General features: G+C 41.2%; 1 protein-coding gene across 10 annotated transcripts in view; it reads left to right on the plus strand.

The window, feature by feature from the left end:
- Positions 1–23721, plus strand: part of map2 (microtubule-associated protein 2) — an 88526-nt gene continuing 64805 nt past the window's right edge. For 8 of the 10 annotated variants that reach the window (XM_076746455.1, XM_076746459.1, XM_076746460.1 and 5 more), the window contains exons 1-2: positions 1–143; positions 403–485. The gene's annotated coding sequence lies outside the window, so the exon portion shown is untranslated. The remainder of the gene's footprint in view (positions 144–402; positions 486–23721) is intronic. The other 2 variants (XM_076746456.1, XM_076746464.1) reach the window with 1 other exon arrangement.

Raw genomic sequence — 23721 nt, forward strand, 5'->3', positions numbered from 1 at the left:
CTGCTGGAGCGCAACACCGTAATTACCACAGCACAGTCAAAATGCAACGGCGTTACTAGTCCAGTAATTACGGTAAATGCAGGCTGCGGAGCCTCTGTGTCCGACAGACCGTGAGTTGCACTGAAAGACACTGCGCCGAACAGGTAAAAAAAATGACTTCTTTATTTGCATAGCAGCGTAATAATACAAGCGAATGTGTTTGAATGGCAATGACTCAACAAAAGCTTGTGACATTGGCGGTCATAGGGAGGCTTTCGCCGGCAGTGAATGAGCATTTCAGCAGTCATTGAAGCTGAAATGATGAGGTGCCCCTCTCTGTGTGGATGGAGAAAGGACGCATTGTTCGTCTACAGGAGAACTGGGTTTGGGTTCTTACGCTGTCTCATCTCTGTTTTCTGCCAGGTCTAAATGAGCAGTGTTGCGGAATTAGGCTGATATGAAATCACAGCTGAGCAACAGATCAAGCAAGAAAATCTCTGAGATAGGTAAGACTTTTTGATTGTCTTAGCTGTTATTGGTCCAATTACGCACTTAATTGCCTGTTTTGTTGATGAGTTGAAAGGATAATGTCTGCATTGTGCCACATAAAGGCTCTACCTATTGCGGTCACTGCGGGAACTTGGCTTGCTGCGGTGGCAGTGCACGGCTACCGGGCTGTATTCATCCTGTAAGACATTATAGAGCGCTATAACATGAGGTCACTGTGAAAAATTCACTGAGAATACGCCCCTGTGGAAATGAAATAGTGGTTTATATGCTGAGCAAAGCTGCTTAATGAGACACAAAGAGAGAGAGGTGCAAATACAGGTGCTGAGTCATATTAGCTGGTTATTCTCAGACTGTTCACACAATTTAAACCTTAATATGTGCATGTTTGTCTTTGTCATCATGACCAGTTTTTAGCTGCTGCATTCGTGTTGTTGAGCTGATTTGATTTTGAATTCATATGTGAAAGGTGTTCACATTAAGATCAGATATCTCCGCTGAACCCCAGCTTCATCATGAACCCATCACTTGTAAATGCAGCTAAAGCGGTCTGGGCTGTTCCACCTCAGAGATTCTTTACTTCATACTGATGGGATATTAAATTTGTGGGCTGCAGTCCAGTCTCATTTACATACAGGGGCTGGCTATTTTGATTTCCCTCTGTTGTGCCCACTTTTCCAGCAGTGCGTGCAGATGCATTTAAATGCATGATGCATTCAGGATGAGGCAGCAGCTTGGGGCTCCTCCTCATTGATGGTGTGGGCTCGTACTCCTGGAGGGCCAGGCTGGTTGTCAATCAGTTTCTATTGTTTCACCTCGGTCTACTTTTTGGCTCCTGTAACTGTGAAGCACAGGAGGAGATTCAGTTTTATACTCATGTGACTCTTTGGCCATTACGTGCTCCAAGCCAGACCGTGAGGAAGGACGGACGAGAGGTGATGCAAACATATGTCGCAGCTGATGTCTATATTCTGTTGTGTGTCTTGGTTGAAACATGGAAATGTATCTTCATCTTGATCTTCTTATATAATTTCTGTATGGTTAAAATCTGTAGGTTATAATTTGCAACCTCTAAAGTGCATTAACATTGGCATCTCATGTATGCAACTCTGTGATCATGCTTGCATGTGTTTGTGTAGGCAAAAATACCTAATTCTAGTGCTGAATACTTGATAGAAATGTTGTGAAACTTTGGTAGGGCCTTAGAGGGGAAGTGGACCTCTGAGATGGGATGTGCTGGCCTGTCTTTACAATGACGTACCTGCTCTCTACCAGTGATAGAAGTAACCAGTTTTTTTGGCCACTGAGTTAGCAGTACTTTCATTTCAAAACTCATCCTGAAAATTCCTTGTTACAATCTGATTTATAGAAGCAATTGAATTATAAGTGAATATTCATTAATTATTCAACGTGTGCAGAGAGATCAGGTGAAAGTGCATATGTCAAGGTGATGCATTGGTGGTCTATACCTGAGCTAATGAATCACTGCCTGTGTTGCGAGCGATCGATACAGCAGGAGGTTGGATGTCAGTCAGATGTCAGAGTGAGGAATCAAGATGAACCAGAGCGCTGATTGGTTTTCCTTTACGAGAGGTTCTTTTTCATGGTCTGTCTTTGCTCCTGTGGTTTGCAGCAACACCAGATGAATTCAACTTGTACAGTAGTGGTGTGAATGAACACAGATGTATAGCTTTTTGTATAGAGTTTTTCTGTGAGGAAATTAACCATGAGGTGAGTGCCTAGCAGAGCCTGGGGTTGCACTTTAAATAGGATAATAAAACCCATTTCAAAGTCAAGGTCTGTCCTGGAGGTATGGATTCTACACAGAACACTTAAAAACAAAAACAACAAAAAAACCAAAGGACAGACAGTCTCACTTCTAAAATTTCCCCTGGGTTTTCACTGGCAAGCGGCTACTGGGGACCAGTAATTGGGTGAGGGAATCTGAAAGTGGAACAAAGTCAGTGGAGCTCAGAAAAGGAAAATGGTCCCAAAACATGCGGCACTTTTAAAACAGAGCTTTAAAACCAATTGTTTGTTTGACTGATAACCAGTGAAGGGAGGCTGGTTCTGAGGAATTAATAGACTGTTTTGTTGGTGACAGTCAGGAGCCTGGTGGCAGCATTTTAGGCCACCTGCAGAGTAGACTGGCTGACTCCCACAGACACAGAGGTAGAAAGAAATCAAGACAGACAGAGATTAAGGCACAGACAATTTCTAGATACACGCCTCAGACAAAGCATCACTGTATGTTTCAGTGGATCAGCTGTAAAATGGAAACATCTGATACTCAAAACAAGTTGGAAAGATGGCGAGCATCCCCTGTGTTACAGTGTCTGTATTTCACTACAGAGACGATCTAGTGGACGCAAACAGTGGACAGTTTAGGTAACAAATGTACCGTTCAGCTCCTGATTAGATAATTTGGATAATTAGGTTAAAGTGGGGATTTGTTGTCTGACCATGTGTTGCTTGCCCTAATGGACTCTTGTACATTAATCCCACGTCTTGCTGTGTCACTGCATTCCTAACTCAGCGATTACATTATAGCACGTGTGAAATTGGTAGGATTGGATTGAAATGGAAAAGTATGGCCCAGGCTGTAAAAAGATATTCCTTTAAAGAGCATTAAAATATGGCAATCACATTTCTTTGATTGGTATCAGGAAATATTCACTGAACTGATAATTTTCATTGTCTTCAGTCCAGTCGGCTGTCAGTGAGTGAGCTGTCCAGGCACAGGTGCCAGTGTAGGTAGCACTGCAGCAGACCGGTTCACACTCATGTGGTGCCACGTACTGTAGGTCAGATTTACATAAGCCTTGTGTGCCAGTGAGACAACCTAATCCTGATTCCTACCAAGATACTTAGTCAGCCAGGCACACACATACATACACAAAAACACACCAACACTTGTCACATTCATCGACTGACGTAATGCTGCTCTGTGTGTGTGTGTGTGTGTGTGTGTGTGTGTGTGTGTGTGTGTGTGTGTGTGTTGTGTGTGTGAGACAGAGAATGTGGGAAAGGATCTGTAAACGAAAGAAGAGAGACACTTGGTGGTAGCTTTGGCAGGAGCACCAACACAATCAGCCGGCATGTCTGCCAGCTAGCTGCCAATCTCGCTCCCTCTCTGTGTGTGCCGAAGTGAAGTCCTCCAGGTTTTTTAGGAGAGAAGCTTGTTGGTCTACGTGCTTGTGAAGTTGTGAGAAGATGCTCCTGTGATTTATACATAACATCTAAGTGTCAACTAGAGCTGCAACTAATTTGTACTTTCTTTTTTGATTGTTTTCTTTCATTAATTGATTAATTTTTGGTGTCAAAAAATGTCTAAAAAGAGTGAAAATACCAACAACAATTTCCTAATATTTACAAATTTCTTGTTTTTGTTATTAAATCCAAAGATGTAAGTTTATAAGTCACATAAGAGTCAGGTCATGTTTGACATTTTTTCCTTGAAAAATGACTTGCAGTCATTAAAATGTCAGGTTTTTTTTTTTAGTAAACTGTACTGTATTTATGTTGTATACTGTATATTATATTTAATTTAAACTGTACCAATCTGATATACAAAACTGGTAATCTTATTATAGCAACTTATCTTTACCATTTATATGTAGAGTTGCTATGAGTTCTGATTTTCTAGACATAATCCCTCAAAACCTGAACACTGTGGTATTTTATGTACCCTATATTCACTTAATATATTTCACACAGGTCACTCTCATGGGTTGCCAAATTAAAGTATGGCAACCCATGAGGGAAAATCCCCCATCTCCATGCAGTCGTGTTTATTTTGAGGTTGGATGAGAGTGGTGGAAAGTAGCAGATGTTCGGGACAGAAATAAACTGAAGGCTCAAGCTACAAAACTGTGGCACTTTCATTTCGTTTGAGAAGTAATATTTTTACAGGCACATATGAATGACATCATCATTTCTTTATTGAACATGCTCTGTTGACAGTGTCACATGTCACTTCAAAAGCCATTTCTCACTCTTATCTCTCCTCTTGAAGTTGACCTCTCCTCTTCTCAAGGGTAGGGAGAGTAAACAAAAACAAGCTGGAACACAGGGTCCATAAACAGCTAGCATGTCATTGATAAAGTGCTTGGCATTGTACATTAGCTGGCTGCTTATGTTCAGCTTCACAGTGGAGGGCGTTTACCTACATGGCCTGTGTGATAATAAACTGATATTGACACCTATAGGTTGTTTTCAGGTCATGGTCAGTTACTGAAGGGCAGCCATTAAATGGTGGAGTCAGTGTCTAGTTCCAGGGCACTTCAGCATATGCTGACATCAGGGTTTTAACCTCTGACTGAATGTCTGGTTGAGCAATGCTCCTTCTACTGAATATAAAATAAAATAACCTGTATTATATGTTACAGCAGGTTACATCAGTGAGGTCTGTGGACTGTGTTCAGCTGTTGTTCACAAGTTGGATGGTTCCTAAAGGATTTAGTGTCAGAAAAGATATGTGTATTCATGAGAATTTTACTTTGTGGTGGCAGTGAAGGTCACATATGGTGGGTTCAAGAAGAGAAAAGTCATGCCTGCCTTTGCTTTTTGAGAAAGTGCACTGAACTGAAGCACTTTTCCCCAATCCAGTACCTCCATTGAATAGCCTCCCTGTCAGATTTCATGTTTTACTTTTGAGGCTCAGGTTGTCATGCGTTTTTACATCTCATGTCCAGAAAATGAAAAGCTCCCCAATCGTTCCACGGTCAAAGAAAATAAAAAATGTAAGTCTTAATCTTGGATTTGCGTTAAAATGTTGATGGGCTGCAGAATGCTGATCTCAGTTGTTGTGCATTGACAGTCCTGTCAGGGAATGGGCTGCTGACAAGTCTAAGCTCAAGTCCATTTTTTGTCTGTAGAGTGTTATGGCTGATCTCTCACCTGATCTTCAGCTAAAGGATATCCACTTACTGCACTGACACATTTCTACCTGCTACACAGCACAGTGATATTCCCATTTTTTAAGTGTCTTGGGATTCTTCGACGTTCAACTGTCTTTTTTTTTTGCCCTGAGGAGCACTTGAAGTCCAACTAGCTGATCTTTAGTTTGTGGGGGGTTGAGACCAGTCAAACCCACAAGAGTCCATCCCAACACCGAGGCTGTATCTGTCTTCCTGACAGCTCTGAGTTGGGGATGGACCACTGCTGTGTGTAGTATACTGAACCTCCATAAGTGAACCCCTTCAGTGATGAAACTGCTTTACACTCTGAGGGAATGTCACTTCTTAGAAAGATACCTTTCCAGGAGTTAATATGCTGAAGCCTTAGCAGTATGTTCCCAAAGATTATTAATACACTCATTAATACACTCAGTTGGGGGCCGCTCTAGTAGCTCACCTGGCACAGGACGTACCATGCATCAAAGCTGAGTCCTTATCTCAACAGCCTAGGTTCAGTTCCAGTTTTACTACTTGGCTTTACTATCATAATAGCACATAAACTAGTGCAGACTAATACAACAACATATTAGACATTTTGCTAGGTATACCTAATTCACTGGCAGCTGAGTGTGTTATTCAGGTATGCAGGTGTTTTGTGCTTTCGCAATATCCTGTACACTCAGATCGAAGCTCTTGCTTAAGTTGTGGCATGAAATGGGACTGGGGTAGTCTGTATTTACACATATAGAAAATGCAGCACAATCCTTTCTGTGTTTCATGCAAATTTCAGCCTGTTTAGGCCATACTGTGTGCTTCAGAGCCCCAAAATATTGCTTCTAGAATTAAAAGTAGACTGAAAAAGTTGCAGAGATGACAACAGGTCAGCTGTCACCCTCTACAGGCGTTGTTGGAGTCTCTCTTTCAAAGCACAAGAAGATCCTTGCACATTTTGAGGCACGACTTGTTGTGAAAGTGTTTGTGCTCTTGCTGCATAACACATATAGGAAAGCAGTAAATAAATAAATAAAAGATGCAACTGGAATTTTGAATGGCGGTTTTATTTTTGGCACCAGCCTGATGTCAGAAGTCTATAGGATGTAAGTATATCTATAGAGCCATATTCTCTTCACCCAACAGTACTGAACAGATAGAGAGCTCATAGAGAAACATGTGTGGGCTGAACCAGGAAAAACATAAGGGTGAGTCACAGCTCACCTAACTATTTAGTATTGCCTCTCCTCTGCTCAAGGAAACAAGTATGTGTGTATGTGTCTTGCATCTGTGTGATAGCTCATAGTGTGTTGGTGTGTGTGCATCAGTGTTGATGTGCGGTATCACTCAGTCTGCGTGTGGGAGTGTATGCTTGTGTGTGGGTATCATTTACAGTTTTATGTGCTTGTGTTAAAGGGAAACAAATCACCCTCTGTGTCTTTCACTTTGATACCTCATGTGTGATGTTTAGTGCATCTCAGGCTTTATTTTGTGACATAATGCTGTAATTTGATTTCTTTCAGCCTGCTCTATCCAATTCAGTGTGAGTGGTTTCCTGCATTTTGCAGAAGGCCTTATAACAAGCTCCATAGAGGAGTGTGTGGGCATAGAGATGCAGCTAAATGGCCTGTCAGTTAGAGATACCTCAGGTTTATGATTGTTTTCCCATAAGCAAACTCCTTTGTAGTTGCACTGAAAATATCTCTCGAGCACAACCAGCACTGTAGTACAGTAGGGATGTAACGGTACACAGTTCGGTTCATACCCCAGTTTGGGAGTCACGTGTTGTTTGGTAGATGAGGAGAAAAACAAAATGCATAGTGATACATTTCTTTTCATCTGGGTGATGCTGTCGAATGTGGGTTAGCATGTTCAATGTGCTTCCATTGACATATTAATAATTAATAATTTTACATAAGCACATGTACTTACTGGGAAGCTGATAAAAAGGCCTCTTATTGACAGCATCACCACAATTATAGACCTGATAAAATGCAGTATATCAGCAAACTGATGGAGTGTGTGAGCAGTGCAGAGACTGAGACTCACCTCGCTCATTATCAGAGAGCCAAAACCCCTGAGATGATCCAAAGATTATCCAGAGATCTTCCCACCCAGTGCCTATCAAATTCCCACCACCCACCGCCTCATGGTCTCCAAGGATTTAAAGAAGAAATATGTAATATCCCCAAGCCTTCTCTACGTTTTCCTCTTTCATCTCTCCATCAGGAATTCTTCATGCGCTGATGACAGGCCTCACGATCTGATTGCAGAGTCCACCTCTCATCTGAGAGATCCTGTCAATCAAGATGCAGTAATCTATGACAGAGATGAATAGAAAAGCGGTTCCCAAAGGTTCCTGACAGGGTTTCAGGTGGTCCAATGCAGAATTAAATGGAAATGTTGTTAAGCCCTGGCTTATTGTTTGGTATGCCATTTTTTATGTGCGGTGTGTCAGAATCTTCCTTGACTGTGTGTGTATAGTCATTCTTTTTTGAATCCCTTCCTAACAAGAGGAAAGAGTCTTAATACTGTACATGCAGATACTGAACACCAGCGTAAACCTGTTTTACAGCCTCTGTCAGGATAATTGCCTCTCACATCACTTCATTGAAATGCTTTAATATTACTGCTCTTACTTCCCTTCTGCTTCTCTTAGTGTTTTTTTTCTTGGTGGAGTGCAGAGGTTAATGGTGATGCAACGTAAGGTCTGAACAGGTACAGGAGCTGCTGAATGACAGGCAGAGACAGAGAGCACTCAAGTGAATACCAAGTTATGACCTTTTTTTTACACCTGCATTAAGTAACACACGTCTTGGATAATAGCATTCGTTCAGAAAAATGCAAAAATCCCATCAATTTCAGGCATAAATGCACCTAAGATGTGCTAAAAGTCCATTTATTCTCTCCAGGGATAGTCAGAGATGCCTTTAGTCGCATTAACAACAACAGGGAGTTAATGAAATGCCACTATGTTCCAGATTAACAGGAAATGTCAGGCTTCTTGTAGCTGTGAAACAAGCAAGGTTTGGATAATACTGCCGATTATTAGGGTAAATGTTACCTGAGACAGTGATGTGTGTAGTTGTCTACAGTTTGATGAAGGAGAGAAATCAATATGTGTTTTCAATACTGGAGATGAAATTTAATGTAACTTAAACTGAGCTAAATTAATTGATCTTATATTTAGACACAGTGAGGGTACAAAATGCTGAGTCACAGTTTGGCCTCATCTGATTTCTGAGTTTTGTTCATTGCCTGGCATGCTGGTTTTTCCCATTTCCCATCATAATGCTGGAAGTGTCGCCAGACGCTTTGTTAAGTGTGTGATCTGCGGTTCTGAACTTGTTGGAGATCTGTGGGAATTCAGAGCGTAAAAGCTTACAAGTTAGACACAAGAAAGGAACGTGGATGATTCCCTCATTGTTTTGAAGAGTTGCGTTTCATGATTTCAGCAGTTGTCTTTGGGGAGGCAAGTCGGCCCTCTTTCGGTTATGTAATAAACACTCGTGCCTACACGCGTACAGACCCACACAGAACAAAATCAGACATTCACACATACACTGGATGTACAAATACACAAACATCCCTTGGTAGTCAATTAAAATAGATGACTAGATGGTTTGTCTCTCTTTAATCTGGTTCCTTCTGAACGCTTTTGAATGCTGTGTGTCATCGTATGTGTTGTACTAGACTTTTCTCTTCTTGACAGACCTATCCTATCAGATAGCTTCAGTGTGGCTGTCACCAAATCCGACTTAGAGCAGGATCCACACTACCCCCAAATACCACAGAGCTTTATTCTCGGATACCCACTGTCACAACTGAGGCACCATCAAAGATTATCACAGATCCATTATTGTGCATATGTGTTTGTGTGTATGTGTGAGTGATTGTGTATTGCTCATGTTGCTGGGACGTATATTTGTTTTCACAGTCACATTGTGGGGCCTGGCCTTCCTTATGGGGACAAAACAAAAGTCCCCGTTACCTTTGAATATTTGTGTTAGGGTTAGGATAAGTCTCCAGGAAATGAATTTAAGTCTATGTAACGTCCTCAAAAGTGATGGAAACACAACACAACACTGTGCGTGTGTGTCCTTTCTTCTCTCAAGCAACCTGTGGGCTGACTCTTGAGGGGGAGGGGAAGCAGCTCCCTTCTTTTAGGCTTTAATCTTTGACCATCTGCTCTAGCCAAACTCCGTTTTGATCACACCCAACCTCATGCAACATGCTGTACCTGACTGTATGTATGCCGAAGTAGCTATTCAGTCAAACAAATTTATGCAAAGTGCACATTGTACATGTTGTTCATTGAGCTGGATAATTGTGTCATTTTAATGTCAGTATGGAAGTTGCATTACCATTCCTGTGAATTTAGCATAAAACGCCTATTCAAGGGGTAAATAAGTAATTTGAAAGATGTTATTGAGCAGTTTGGAGTACATGCGTGGTTTTTTGTCTCCTTTGAGAGGTGATTGACATTGAGTAATAGAAGTTTGAACACAGTGAAGGGGAAGGTTTATTTCTGCCTGTGTACTTTTTTTTTTGCAAATATCTGCCTACAGATGACTATACACAACGAAACCACAGCTTGAAGCCTTACCTTTGGTCCAAGTTCAGTAAGAATTGATAACAATACCACAGAAAATGAATATTTTGTTTTTGTATCTCTAGGCTTCTAGATAAACATCAATATTTATATTTAGGAAATCTGTACTCTGTATTTATGCAAATACATATCATAGTGGGGTCAGAGTGTAGTGAAAACTTTGATACCAATGTATTTTCTACATGTACATACTGTATGGAGAAAAGGTACAAGATAAACATGTCTGCCAGCTAATTTGAAATGATGCAACAGCTTTCTGTGGGTTGTTCATGTATTTTGGACTGAATGTTTTACTGGATTGTATTGTCTGGATCCTTTCATCGTGAAATTGTATTCAGATAATATACACATAATCCTGCCATCCATGGTCTCCATGTGCCTGTGCTGACTTTCCCCTGTCAGTCACCTGTCTTAACATGATAACACTCAATGAAAACCATAGAGGCCAGAAGTAAAGGCACACAGAAGAACCTGCAGACACAGCAGCACAAACAATACGATGGTTATTAGATTTCCCGGATTAAGAGCTAGTTTATATAAGATTAAGTGCAAGTGGGAACCTCCCTACTGGAGGAAATTACAGGATTACACCAATTGAACAGAGGATGGGATCACTGTACTGGCAGATCACGCATATGCACACAAAAAATAACGTATTGCGGGAAGAATATGTCTTGGAGGGAATGGGTGACTGGGAAAAGGAGGGAAAGAGGGAAGAATAATTCAGACTAAATAGCTTTAACTGCACACACATACCATTCTCAGGAAAGATGTCATGCACTACAAGCCAAGTGACAAGCAAAACAAATGGAGACGGACGTTTAACCAATCTACCTGCCAGCCTCTATTCAGGGGTCGGTGACATGACTCCAGCCAAGCACATCTAACACATTGAGCACAGACTAATCCTGAAAGTTCAAAATATTCGCTTTAACAAGTAATTTCATCATTTGTCATGAGTTTCATATTCAGCCTTCAAGAGAAAAAAATCCATTTTAGATAACAGCATTTGTTCCGGCCCAGCTTCCCTTCAGGAATTGTCTTGAAATTACTGTCATTATCAAAGACAAAATGGTAGATTAATGCAACAGCATACAGAAAATAATTCTTAATTCGAGTACAATCTGAACTTAGTGAATCCATTGGTAGATTTTAAAGCCAATGAGGTTTCAGGACTCGAGTTGAAGAGTTGAACAAAAGCCATGCTTTTCTTTTGCTTTGCTTTTTGGATGAAGTGTTGGCAGATATTTTTTCTTTACCCTGTGCTACACTGCTGGCGTGAAACTTCACTTTTAACATATACAGTTATTCTGAAACATTGTATGAAACTGTGTGACCTTAGCTGTCGTGCCCATATTCAACTAGCTCATACTTAATTTAGCTAGCTCCGACTAGCCCAGATACATCCCCAACTGTCTAAACCAGAGCTGCCCAGGCTCTGTGGCATATTCTACAGGTATAGACATTGAAACTATAGTGACAGGTGTAATGTTGCTGGTATGATGTCAATGTAACTATCAAATCATTTTCACAGTTTTTGCTGAGAACTGTGCACGTCGTAGAAAAACTAGATGACACACCGACTCTCTAGATAACGTGCTGCTGTAGCAGTGCTGCAGCCGAGCTGCTCGCGTTGCTGTGTGGCTGCTCTAACCTGTTAACATGGCCCCCGAAATGAAAAGCAGGAGCTTCTGCGACCCACACGCACTGCTCAGGTAGGCAGCGCATCCCAGCTGTTACAATTGCAGCTAAAATTGTATATCGAGCCTTGTTCCTTTCTCCCAGTGGCAGCCATTAAGTCAAACCACCCACCGTTGTCACACATGCCCCGCACTCACACACAGACACACACACACACAGTTAAGCTTGCTGCTCCTTAACAGTCTCCAATCCATTAATGCAATCCAATCCACATCCGCTTTGATTTGCTCAATGCAGTGTTCTGCTGTGTTGCAGTGATGGGTCTGTGTGCCTCTCTCTTGTTTTCAGCAGCAGGGGCTGGAGGAATGAGGGGAGGGATGAAGGAATCCTGGAGGAGCAAGCGTTTGCACCCTGCCAGCTCTTTCCTTATATATAGTAACTGCTTGCAGGGAGCAGCCTTGGAAATGCAAGTCTAGATCAGCATGATCATTCGCCCTCTCTCTCATTGTTTCCCTCTGTATATTTTGTATGCCAAGTGTGTGTTTGCTCAGCCGTTGCATCAACCGCCTCTTTTTGCTTCCATGGCAACCTGGTGCTAGTAATCCAATTGTGATGCGGAGATAACAATAATTATTGCTCTCTATTTGCATTTATGTAACATACACAGAGAAAGAATCAAAGTAGAAAACCAATGATGACTGCAGGCTGGCAACTGAGTCATTTTTATTAACAGTGGAGACAGTCAAAGTTATGTCTCGTATCTTTACTGGGAAAACAAGGTGGATACATGGTGCCAAATGAAGTAAACAGCAGTAATTATTTGAGCTGTGCAAGGCATTTCTCCTCTGGCTCTTTTAATGGGGTAGAGGTGGGAGAGTTACACTTTGTGTCCACTTTATCTTTGATTTGGAAGGCGGCCATGAAGCAATGAGCATATCGTTCATTAGCTATGCTATCATCATCATTTCTGACCATTTCCATGTATTCTACTTGCATCTGGCATCCCCTCAGTGTCCAAACAGCAAGGAGGAAAACTGGCATTAGAACTCCTCTATGACTGATTTGAACAGCAGTCTGTGTGATATTGATCATGTAATCCCAGTTTTTGTGTATGATCTGCTTTTAACATGAAAAAGAGGTATAAGGCTTACAAAACTTACAATTTAGATTGTGGGACAATTCAAAGTATGCACCTTTGACAACACTACAAAACAAATGAGCACATGAACAAACATAACTGACGTGCAGTCATAAATAAACCTGCAGTGTTGTATCTCAATGAATTCAGCACTTTCTGACCTTATTGTCACTGATCTTTAAGTGTCTTACCAGTCGCTATGCTACATCCTCCTCCTCCTCATTTTCTCATTTCTCCTTTAACCTCACACCCATCCCACCCAATCCCTCCTCCTTATTTACTTTGTGATGATAAATGTGGTGAGAGTAAAGGAAAATTAATACCAAGGTCAAGTTATTGTATTCATCTGATGTGGGTTGTGCTTGTGTTAATTGGGTTATATTTCACAGTGCTGCATCATTTGTTGAAGTTACGCTTCAGTGTCTTTGGTCACTACTTATTGGTTATTTGAAGTTACATAGTTTTTGTTGCGTTATAGACTCTGCTTGGCCCCAGAGGCTTCCCATGCAGTTTCACCTCATTACCTTCACCAGTGTCCCCTGTAAATATGTGCTCACTCCCAGTGTGAAGTGAATTTTAGACCCACATTAGCTTTCCTGCTTAAGTCTCCTTAATATGTAACTTACAAACAAGAACACAAGTCTCATGTTGAATGTCTTGTTGAATGAGCCACCCAACAAACACTCACCGGGGAAAGTGCACTGCTCATGTCAGTTTGCAGGCTAAGTAGCTAATTAGCTGCTCAGCTGCAGTGTATTTACCAGCATGTAAACATACGTGCACACATGTCACTTTGGTAGATGCCCGGTGAGGTCCTCACTAGAGCTCAGGCAGCATATTTTTGTCCAAACCCAACCCGAGTCCAAGAGGGTCGTAACCGTGCCCGACCCAAACCCGACAGGCATTCTGTGTTTTATGTCCGATCCTGAGCCGAGCCAGACACAGTTAATGCAAGCTGAACTTTCTGTTACCCTGTCATGCAGTTGTTGTTACTGTCGTTACAGCTTAACTGTTTACCCTGACTGCAAGTGCTGGCATTTTGCAATGACCGCCAAAAGGTATTGTTTTATATAAGCTATAGGTAGATTATTGTAACACTGTGACACAGTATGCAATATCATACATGTTTGTTAAGTAAATATTTTCAGTTCAGAAGTCGATAATTGCACAGCTGAGATGATGAGGCTTCAGCTGGGCACAACCGTATTTTGACGTAATTCTTATAGTTTTGGAAATGCTGTATATCCAGATTTATGTAGCGGTGGTGCTTGCCGATTTGCATTTAATAAAAAAGTGGGCTGTTGGCCATGACACAGGTGAGCCCTCTACGAGCCCCCTTCCAGTTTGCTAATGTATCCCAGGAGTACCCCCACACCCCACACCCATTTGTCATCAACAGCCCATTTAAAAAAAAAAAAGGGGGGGGGGGGGGTAGGGGGGTAGGAGACATCCATTTTCCTCCCTGTGATATGAACATATGAACCTTCACTTAGGCTGAATCAGCTAATGCTGTTATCAGTTGCCATGGAGACTGACTGAGTGAGGGTGTTGCTGTGGAAACTGAGTGGCTGCTCATCACCGCCCACAGCAGTCCTCCCCGCTCCCTTCAGCCAACCAGCGCACACACACACACACACATACACACACACACACACACACACACACACACACACACACACACAGAGAGACACTTATGGACACACACAGACATGTGTTTTATGATGTAGCAGAGTTGTGAATATGACAGATCCGGTGCATGTCTTTTATTTAAACCTCGCAGACAGACACAGACAGATGCATTTCTGTACGAATGTGCTGCTTTGGCTGTACTCATGCGACAGTGAGGCCTAAATTGAATTGAGACATGGAGGATGATTCATTGGTCAACATCACTGAATGTATTGTTCCTTTCATCCCTAATGTCACAAAGCACTATAGCAGCAGCACAGAAATGGTGTATTTAGCCACAGTTTGGTCAAATTGAGTGTTTCCAACACACTGGACATGTAGACTGAGTGCAGAGACTGTGCTGCAACAAAGGTTTGAGAAGTTTTAGTATTTATATTTTTCACAGTGAATAACAGTGAATGCTGGTCGCTGTTTGGATGTTTTGAATAAAGCAGCACACAGAAGTCAATCACTAATCGATATGCTCTTTATCAATCCAATCAGCCGCACCTGTAACACAGCCTCCAGGTGCTCCCCATAGGTCATTTTCACATGTCAAAGTACAGGTGTTACTAATAACATTAATGATGGCTTCATTCTATTCAAGTGTCCCGGTAAGCCCTGACAGCGTGACCAGGACCCTGAGACTGAAGCAGCTAAATGTCATTCAGCCATTGTTAATTTTATTATTTACAATTGTGCTTTTCATGCTGCGGCGTGTCAAAATGTCTGCCGTGAGAATGGACTGTGAGGACGGGAGCAAGACGTAATCGCTTTTGTTCACAATTTGCTCGTGCCTCGTTGGCCTCACGCAGTCAGAGTTCAGTCTGACTCAACTTTGACATGCGAAGTGTTCAGACAGTTTGAGCGAGTTAATGGGAATGGCCTCTCATTCAAGAAGTATTGATTGTTTACATCGTTCTTTATGTAACTGCATGGCAGAATAATAGCAGAAAAGGAGGGATGCTGCTCTGCTGCAGTGAACGGCAGGCGATAGAGGTTAATGACAATAAAGTGAGAAAAACAGAAGCTGTATAATTTATAACTTGTAGAATGATGAAAGCCCCCAGCTCCCAGCCTTGAGCTGTTTGTTATTACAGCCCTCCCTGCACTATTTCTTGCCCTGCCTGCTCTTTGAAATATCATGCAAGTAACGTTTGTCAGGTGTAGTACGTCACTAACCAGTTAAAGAGCTCGTTCTGCTATTTTTCCAACAATGCTTTATATCCGTAAACTAGTCACTCCTAATTGAAATGACCTTTAGTTAATAGTACTGTAACACTGTAACTACATGAAATTAATATACTGTATTACAAATAATGTAATTAATGTGAATTACTAAATGATCATAGTTCTGGAATTTTGAAAATAACATAAAAGACTAAATATTGGCATCAGTAGAGTTGTGTTAACACTGAGATGTTGCTTGACCCACACACTTGAGCAGGTCTTTCTGCCCGCAGTTGTTTATTAATTCAACAGTAGTTGTGTTGCCTGCCGTGGTTTACCGTTTCACTGCTCCCCTGGTAGTTGTCTCTGTGGTAGTGATATACAAAACACACACTGCACACTGCCCAGGAGGCCCACGGAACAGCCTTTGCAATAAGTCCCATATGTTGTTTAATATAGGATACACTAAACACAATATTGGACTACGCTCAAGTGTGTTAGCACAGTTTTCTTAATAATGTTGTAGAGCTAAAATTATCTTTAGTGTGATATATGTAGGCCAGAGGATGGAAATTACATAAAGACTGTGATCACGCAGGACATGTCTTTAGTTGTAGGAAGCACCTTTTTCATGTTTTGCATTGTTCTTATGTACGCCTCATTTTCTGTTTATTTTTTATTTGCCTAGCATTGAATGTATGTTAACATGCTGTAGACACACTAATATATTGATTATGGGCATGTTAACAAATGTATTGCATTTGCCAGGCTATGAGAGCACCTGATTAGGAGTGTACTCCTCTAATCCCACCCTGTTTCTGATTGCTCCATGGTTTAATGCCTCCTGCTGTAAAATTACTAAAAAAAAAAATCAGTCAGAGCAGGCTATGTTCTTACTATACTTGCCAACCTTGTAGCTGCATGATAAAGAAAGACAAAATTAGTGGAGGTTTCAGATAATATGGGACATGATCTCCAGTCTCCTGCGTGAGGCTCACGTGTATAACCCACCAACCTCCACACCTGTAAGGACTTTTTTGCTGTTTCTATTACATCAGGTAGACCAGTTCTTATGTCTGTGTGATGTTGCCATAGATGGGTTTACATTGGAGTTAGCTGACAGCTCGGTGCGTCTCATACAGACACTAATGGGAACCTTTTGCATCTGTATTTGGCACTCTGGGAATGAGACCGGCCTCACACACCATAACCATTGGTGCTGTCGTGATAGTAATGTGAACGCTGATCTAAAGATTGCAGCCACAGAACAACAACAAGCGATCACAACCACAAGCTCTCCATATGTGTCCGCTAGTGGGTGTTTGTGCACGTGTGTGCTTGCACTGTAGGTACGTGTGCGAGATCACAGACGAGGGAGTGTTCATCAGCTTGCTGGTAACATAATTGAGTGGTGCTGTTTATATTGCAGCCCACGCGAACTCATAAAGAAGCTGTGAAAACGCTTGCTCTGTTGTAAAGAGCACCACCATCTGAGGCTGCACGACGTCTGACACCGACAGGACGAGCTTTTTATTTGACGATACATATGGTGGCTTCTTTTCACTGTGGCTGTTGGTAAGTGCCGCTGAAACAGAGAGAAAGACCAGGGGACTGGTCAAAATGAGGGAGAGATAACAGGTGACAGAGGCATATAGAGGAAAAAAAGGTAATTTTAGCAAAGTCATTTATTCTTTAATGTGTGTGGAGCCTTTGTAATTACTTTTACTCTTTTCCTCCGTTTTTTTTTTTTTACACAGCAAATAAATGAAATGCATTGAAAGAGAAAAGAACAGGGAAAGGAAATTCACATCCATAATTTGTAGTCAGAAAGCTTGTGTGCAGAGTTTCCCTCTTTTTTCTCCTTTCTCATCCCCTAGTTGATTTCTTTTTTTTTTCTGTTTTCATTTGCAAATGGAAATTAGGGGTTATTTTGGTCGGCTGTGGAGGAAACGCTTGTCTAAATTCGCCACAGTGCTTCGGCAGGATGTTTATCCCCCTGAAACACACACATTCACACATAATGCGTTGTGGATACAGTATTTACTGTGATAACATCACTCATACAGTGTTTCACTTCTGTGCAGCAGAGACAGGAGTTGCTGTGTATTTTCTTTGCATTAAGCTACTTTAAACTGCTTTGACCACATTTTCTTTTCACACCATTCCTTACATCACTCACTCCTCATCACTGAGACATTTTTTTCCCCTGAATTAATTCTTGTTGTGGTTTTGTGGCTTAATGTAAAAAGCTATAGTTGTGACCAAAACATTGAGAAATGACACTGAAGAGAATAGAAGATATAATTTTGATCTAGGGCCTTGGGTGTTAAATAGAGGGTTGTATGTTGACTAGAACCAATGCTGGCTCATTGGGGTCTGATACAAATACTGAACAACTGGGGTGTGAGCTCTTATTTTGAAGGTGGCTGCAAAACTTTTTTTTGTGCTGCCAAAAACATTTTTATATTTTCATTTTTGAAAAATGAGATTCTCTACAAACTAATAGTTTTACTTCACTTAGACTTGAAAACAACTTCAGACAACAAGTTAATGAACTTCTAATGATGCGTGACCATTTACACCCCCCCACTGATATTGCTTAAATACCCATTTAGTCTAAGTAAGTAAGTTAACACACTCTTATCTCCAGCAGTCAGTATCACTGTGTCACTACTGGCATTGAGTAATGAAAGTTTGAACAGAATGAAGGAGAAAGTTTTTATTAGTTATGAATGTTTGCAAAAGAGCATCCCAGCAGCAAGAACTTACGTGGTCATGTTATGTGTTACTGCCAAAAGTAACAGCAAAGGCTTCTGGTGTGATTGCACCTCAGGCTTTGTTCAGACTGTGGGCAAATCAGATTTGTTCTGATCTTTAAGACAGACTGTCTGCACTTATTTGCAAGTGATCACATTGAATTTGTTCATCTTGACATCACAGAACTATCTGCATGCTGTCATAAGTACGCATGACAGCTTATTTCAGTGTCCGTCCACGGACTGTTGTTCTCTGTGTTGTCCTCCATACTGCTGTGCTAGTCGCAGCATGGATTGTGCTCAGCCGCTCTGATGCGCTTCCATCACTCTGGATTTGACGTCGTCATTGTGTTTCGCCTTGTGACTTTTCTCCAGACGCTTTGAAACCCAAGTTCAGTGGCTAGAGCATCCGGATTGAGACGCATCTGTGGAAATTTGATTTGAATCGCATTTCAAACCACCTCGAAATGGATCCAATTGCAAAATCAGATTTTATGGGTCTATTTTGTTTTTTGTTTGTAGCCCAGACTTTCTGAAATCACACTGCATATAGTTCGGATATGCCAAAAACGGATTTCACTCTGAACAAGGCCCAATACCAGACAAATTAGACGTCATATACTGACATATCGTAGTCAGCCAGTTTGAAATTTTGAAGGCCAATATTTTTGTGCCAATATAAAATATCATGAAAAAAAAAACTCTTAAATCCTGCACAGTAAAAGATATTGTCAATAGTAGTAATTAGTGCCACCATAAGTATGAACTCAAACTGCAAATCATGTCCATTGTGTTATAGTTAGACCTCTCTGATGGTTCCACATTTAGCTGTGTTTAGCCGCTGTTAAATTAGAATTAACAGCAACCGCGCACTAATCAAGACACCATCTAATTGAAACAAATGAACAAATGCTCCTCATGTTCAAACAACATCATCGCAGTGACAGTTCGCAGTCATTTTTAATGTGGGCCCTGTGTGCGCGCCAGCATCTTCCGAACCCCACCCAGCCGAGGAGCGAGTGATGTGGCTTCAGAACCGACCACAGAGGCCTGGGAGGACCTGACCAGCTGGCTGCTTGTGCTTCACTTTTTCCAACATCCCAGCAGTCCCATAGATACACACATGCACACATGCTGTAGAACAGAGGCAACGGTACAAACAGGGAGGCTTAAATATGGCTACAATTCTGGGAATATTCATGCCTGAAAACCTGAAAGAATCCAATTGTTTACACACAAACATTTGGAGTATTTTAAGCATGACTGTGTTGCTTCCTGTAACACAAAGGAGCAACGCCAGGATGGAGCGAGATGCCTGCAGCAAAAGGAAAAGTTGTGGGCAGAATTTTACTTGAGTAGAAGCAGACCTCACATAATTAACTTATGACTCTTTACTGGCAAATAATAAAACTTGTACAATCGTGAGCCGCCACCAGTAGATTCACAGACATTTTGAGTTTGATTCAATACAGCTCACGTTGCTCATAACTTCACTACCAGTGACATTAAAGTTGTAGATTGAATTTTCTGTTGACTAATAATGCATCGTACCTGATGAGGTGTGCGTTCAGCGACACTTACGGATGACATGAAGCTTCTCTCTGTCTTTTGAAGATTGCCTTTTGTTCTCTTTTCTCTCACTTTATTTATGTCCTGCCCTAGAAATGGTGCTGAGAAGACACGATTCACACTTGTGGAATTTCCTGTCTTCTTGAAAAAGAGTAGGACAGAGGAAAAACAGTCTGTCGTCATGAGCGTGAATGACACTGGCAGCCGCACCGTCAGTCTAAACAAACCTGAGGAATATTTGACTTTTTTTTTTAAGTAAACCAGTTGAAAGGTTCATGAAGGGTTCAGCTAGAAATGATTTTTAAAGGCATAAGAAAATACTGTTGAACAGAAATCCACATCAGTTAATCTGAGGGTTGTTTTCTTTATTAACCAATCATACATCTGAAAAATGCCAAAAATAGCCTAAGTGAGGCATTAAAAATCTTGTTTTGTCCAAACAACAATCTAACAAATCTAATAAAACCACACTTTTGGCACATCTGTCTCATCTTTACACTTCTTCCTTGATACTCAGATCCACATTAAATGAGACCAATCACACGATGATGCAGTGTTTAAACAGATTAACGCTGAATACTTACTCCCATCTCCCTAAACATCATGGCAACCAAATGCTGCCATGATATTTTTCTTATTTCTTCTCCTTTTTTTTCAGTTTCTCTGTTTCTCCCCAGTTTCTTGCCTGCTTTCTTCGCCCTGCTGCCTCCTGGCGTGTATATCCTGTTGGTATAATGAGCCATTGCTGCTTTTCTAGGAAGGCAGAGTCTGTTCTGTTTACCCTGGTGTCCTATTTCTGCTTTGCCAAAATACAGGTAGGGACATAACTACTCTGTGCTGTTTTGTGAGAGTGGCTGGAATTATTGAGGAAAACAGGATAAAATTGGGCACAATATATGAGCACCTGCTATTAAGTGACAGTTCTGCCTTTGGAAGACACAGCAGGTTCAGTGATCAAGAGTCAGTGAAAGTGACTTTGATTGTACAATAAGGTTTCCCTTGTTTTTGGCCTTTCATATGTTCTTTTTGTTCTTTTTTTATAGTTATACACAATTTTCTTCATTTCCTTTCATCACGGTCATACAGCTGTGACATGAACATATGCACAGTCACATCTGCATCCATACATATGTAAACACAGTGACAGTGTCATTGAGTGCGACCTTCCTCCGTCATCATTAGTCAACATAATTAAGAATAATGCACCCATTCTTCTGGGCACTGTGGGAGCTCCACGTGTAGGTGCTGATACCAAGACAATACTTAGTTAAATAATATGTAGAGGATAAATGTTTTTTTGCCACAGCCTGCTCATTTTTGCCATTTAAAGAAAGAAAAATCTGCTGCTGAGTGCCTTTGGGAATAAATCCATTTATTATTCCTCTGGATGTTGATGTCCTCTGATGATAGCGGATAATTTGATTTCCTCATTTCAGGGACTTTGCAAGCACAAACATAAACTGGATCAAGTTTACATCTGTCTTCTTTCTGTCTATTTTTTGATGAAATTGCTTAAATCTAATCTCACCACATCAGAGTTTAATTCCCTGTGTTGCCTTTTCAATGAATAAACCTGCCTGAAGTAGACGATGATTTTATGAGTCATAATGACCTGCTGCTTCCTCCATGTTGAAAATACCTATCTGTCCTCAGCTCACGAACAACACAATATCAGAGCTGACGTTCTGCAGTACTGTTCCACCAGCTGATTGCCTTTATCAAAGATTGTGTGTGACTCTCTGGGCTTTGTCCTGATGGTGAATTATAGTTACATGACAGCTTTGAGGTCCCTGAAAGGGCAGACATAAAAATGTTCATGCTTAACTGTTACGCTGCATAATAAACGGAGACTGTTTGAAATGTATTTATAGGTGTATTCACGCATGTGTCATCACAGCATGGCTGCAGATCCAATGTCACTTGGTTGTTTCTAGTCACTCACTTGGCCTTTTTAGCTGACAAATTTTAGCTTTTTATGTGGCAGAAGTAATTTCTCTGACACAATGACCAGGTCCAGGGGTTAATCATGAGCTGTGTCATGTGTGCAATCCAGCGTCTTTGTCAAACACCATTTGATCAGATTAAGAATAGTTCTTGTTGATAACAGCGGGGCAGGCAGGAAGCAGAGCAGGACAGCCTGCTGAGGTCTCTGATGAGGTGTAAGTTCCCATCCATGAGGAGAAACCTGCAAAGAGCAACCAAATTAGCACATATACACATGTAAACTGTTATTTTGATGGATGTTTGCAATAAGCTGTTCTGTCTCACAGAGAGCAGGTGATGTTGGACTGGTTCGTATTACCACGAGTGTGGTCTTACAACAGCAAGACATGAAATTAAATTGACAAGCTTTTATACTAATGATTTGTTTTTTTTTCTCGAATGTCGCCTCTGGACATGAAAAAAAAAAAAAAAACCTGGCATAAAACTCAAGTCTTGAGAAAATTTGCTCGTTGGAACCGCTTCACATAAAAGGTAAAAGGTTGCTGATTTCAAGGCATTTTTAAATGATGATGGAAATTCAGACAGACACTGTGCAGTAATGGTGCAAAGCCTCAGGAACTGGTGTGTTCCTGAAAAGCTGTCTTCATTTTGATCAGATTCAGAGTGGCGTTAGTCTGATGAAGCTATGAAACAAGCACAGATTAAATGACTGCTGACTGTGTGTTTACATTACAAAGACACTTAATAACTCATATGCCAAACCATGTTTCCCTTTTTGTGTGACAGTTGAGCTGCTCAGGCTGCAACTACCAATTATTTCTATTCTTGATTAATGAATTAATTATTCTCCAAAATTCATTAAAAGTGTGGAAAATGGCCAGCTGAGTTTCCCAGAGTTGGCCTCAAATTTTGTCCTCACTTTTGCTTAGAAAAATAACTAATCAATATTTCATTATAGCTGCTTGGGAAACCTGCCTTCCTACATCCTCTCTTTACCTCTCGTCCCTCCATGTTGTCCACATGTTTCAGTCGCCCATCTAAAGTCCGTCTGACAGAAAAGAGCCATTACTGCTTAAAGTGTTACAGCTGTTTACTTCAGCCCTGTAATTGCTGGCCTGCATGCTCCCCCCTGCTGGTGCTCTGTGGCATTTCTTCTAATCCTATTGTCCTATCAGGGGTACAAGATTCAGCCTAATTGGGCAACATGTGTTGAGACTGAAAATAGCTGTAACAAAGGAAAAAAAAAAACAAAACACAAGGGGGTGTGTTTGTGTGGGCATGCTGCTACAGATAGCGATGAGAAGACAAAGCAGGAAGTCCAGTTTGAAGACTCTTAAGACACAAAGACACAGCACAGCATTTCATAGTCCTTTCAGGCAGGATTTCATAGAAAAATGATCCTCGCAGCAGGAATTTTCTCCATCTCGATTTCCATCAGTTGAACAAGAGGGTTACCTGCACATTGGGCCACACTAGGTATTATTCCTGATATGATCTGCAGATATCGTGAGTCTACCCATGATGCAAATTTTGAGTGACCCTGCTTTTTTCTTCCCTGGCGCCTTTAGTGTTCAAGACTGTTTTGCACCACTGAAGTGCTCTGATTAAAATTATTTTTATATCATGCTGAATACTGTGCTTGTGTGATCAAGGCCTTGTGGTTGCAGTGCAGCCAGTGGTGATGAATTTTCTTGCAAAAACAATCCAAATACAGCCTCTGTAGTCTGCAGCCACTGGTAGCCTCAACTAACTAGTCAGGACCAACCTCAGATCCCAAACCAGCATTTTTTTAAAATGTCGATAAACTTATTATCTAATGTCTTTAGAGACAAATGCAAATGCAAAAAA

This window comes from Chaetodon auriga, chromosome 13, assembly GCF_051107435.1.
Source record: "Chaetodon auriga isolate fChaAug3 chromosome 13, fChaAug3.hap1, whole genome shotgun sequence".
In the NCBI taxonomy this organism is placed as follows: Eukaryota; Metazoa; Chordata; class Actinopteri; order Chaetodontiformes; family Chaetodontidae; genus Chaetodon; species Chaetodon auriga.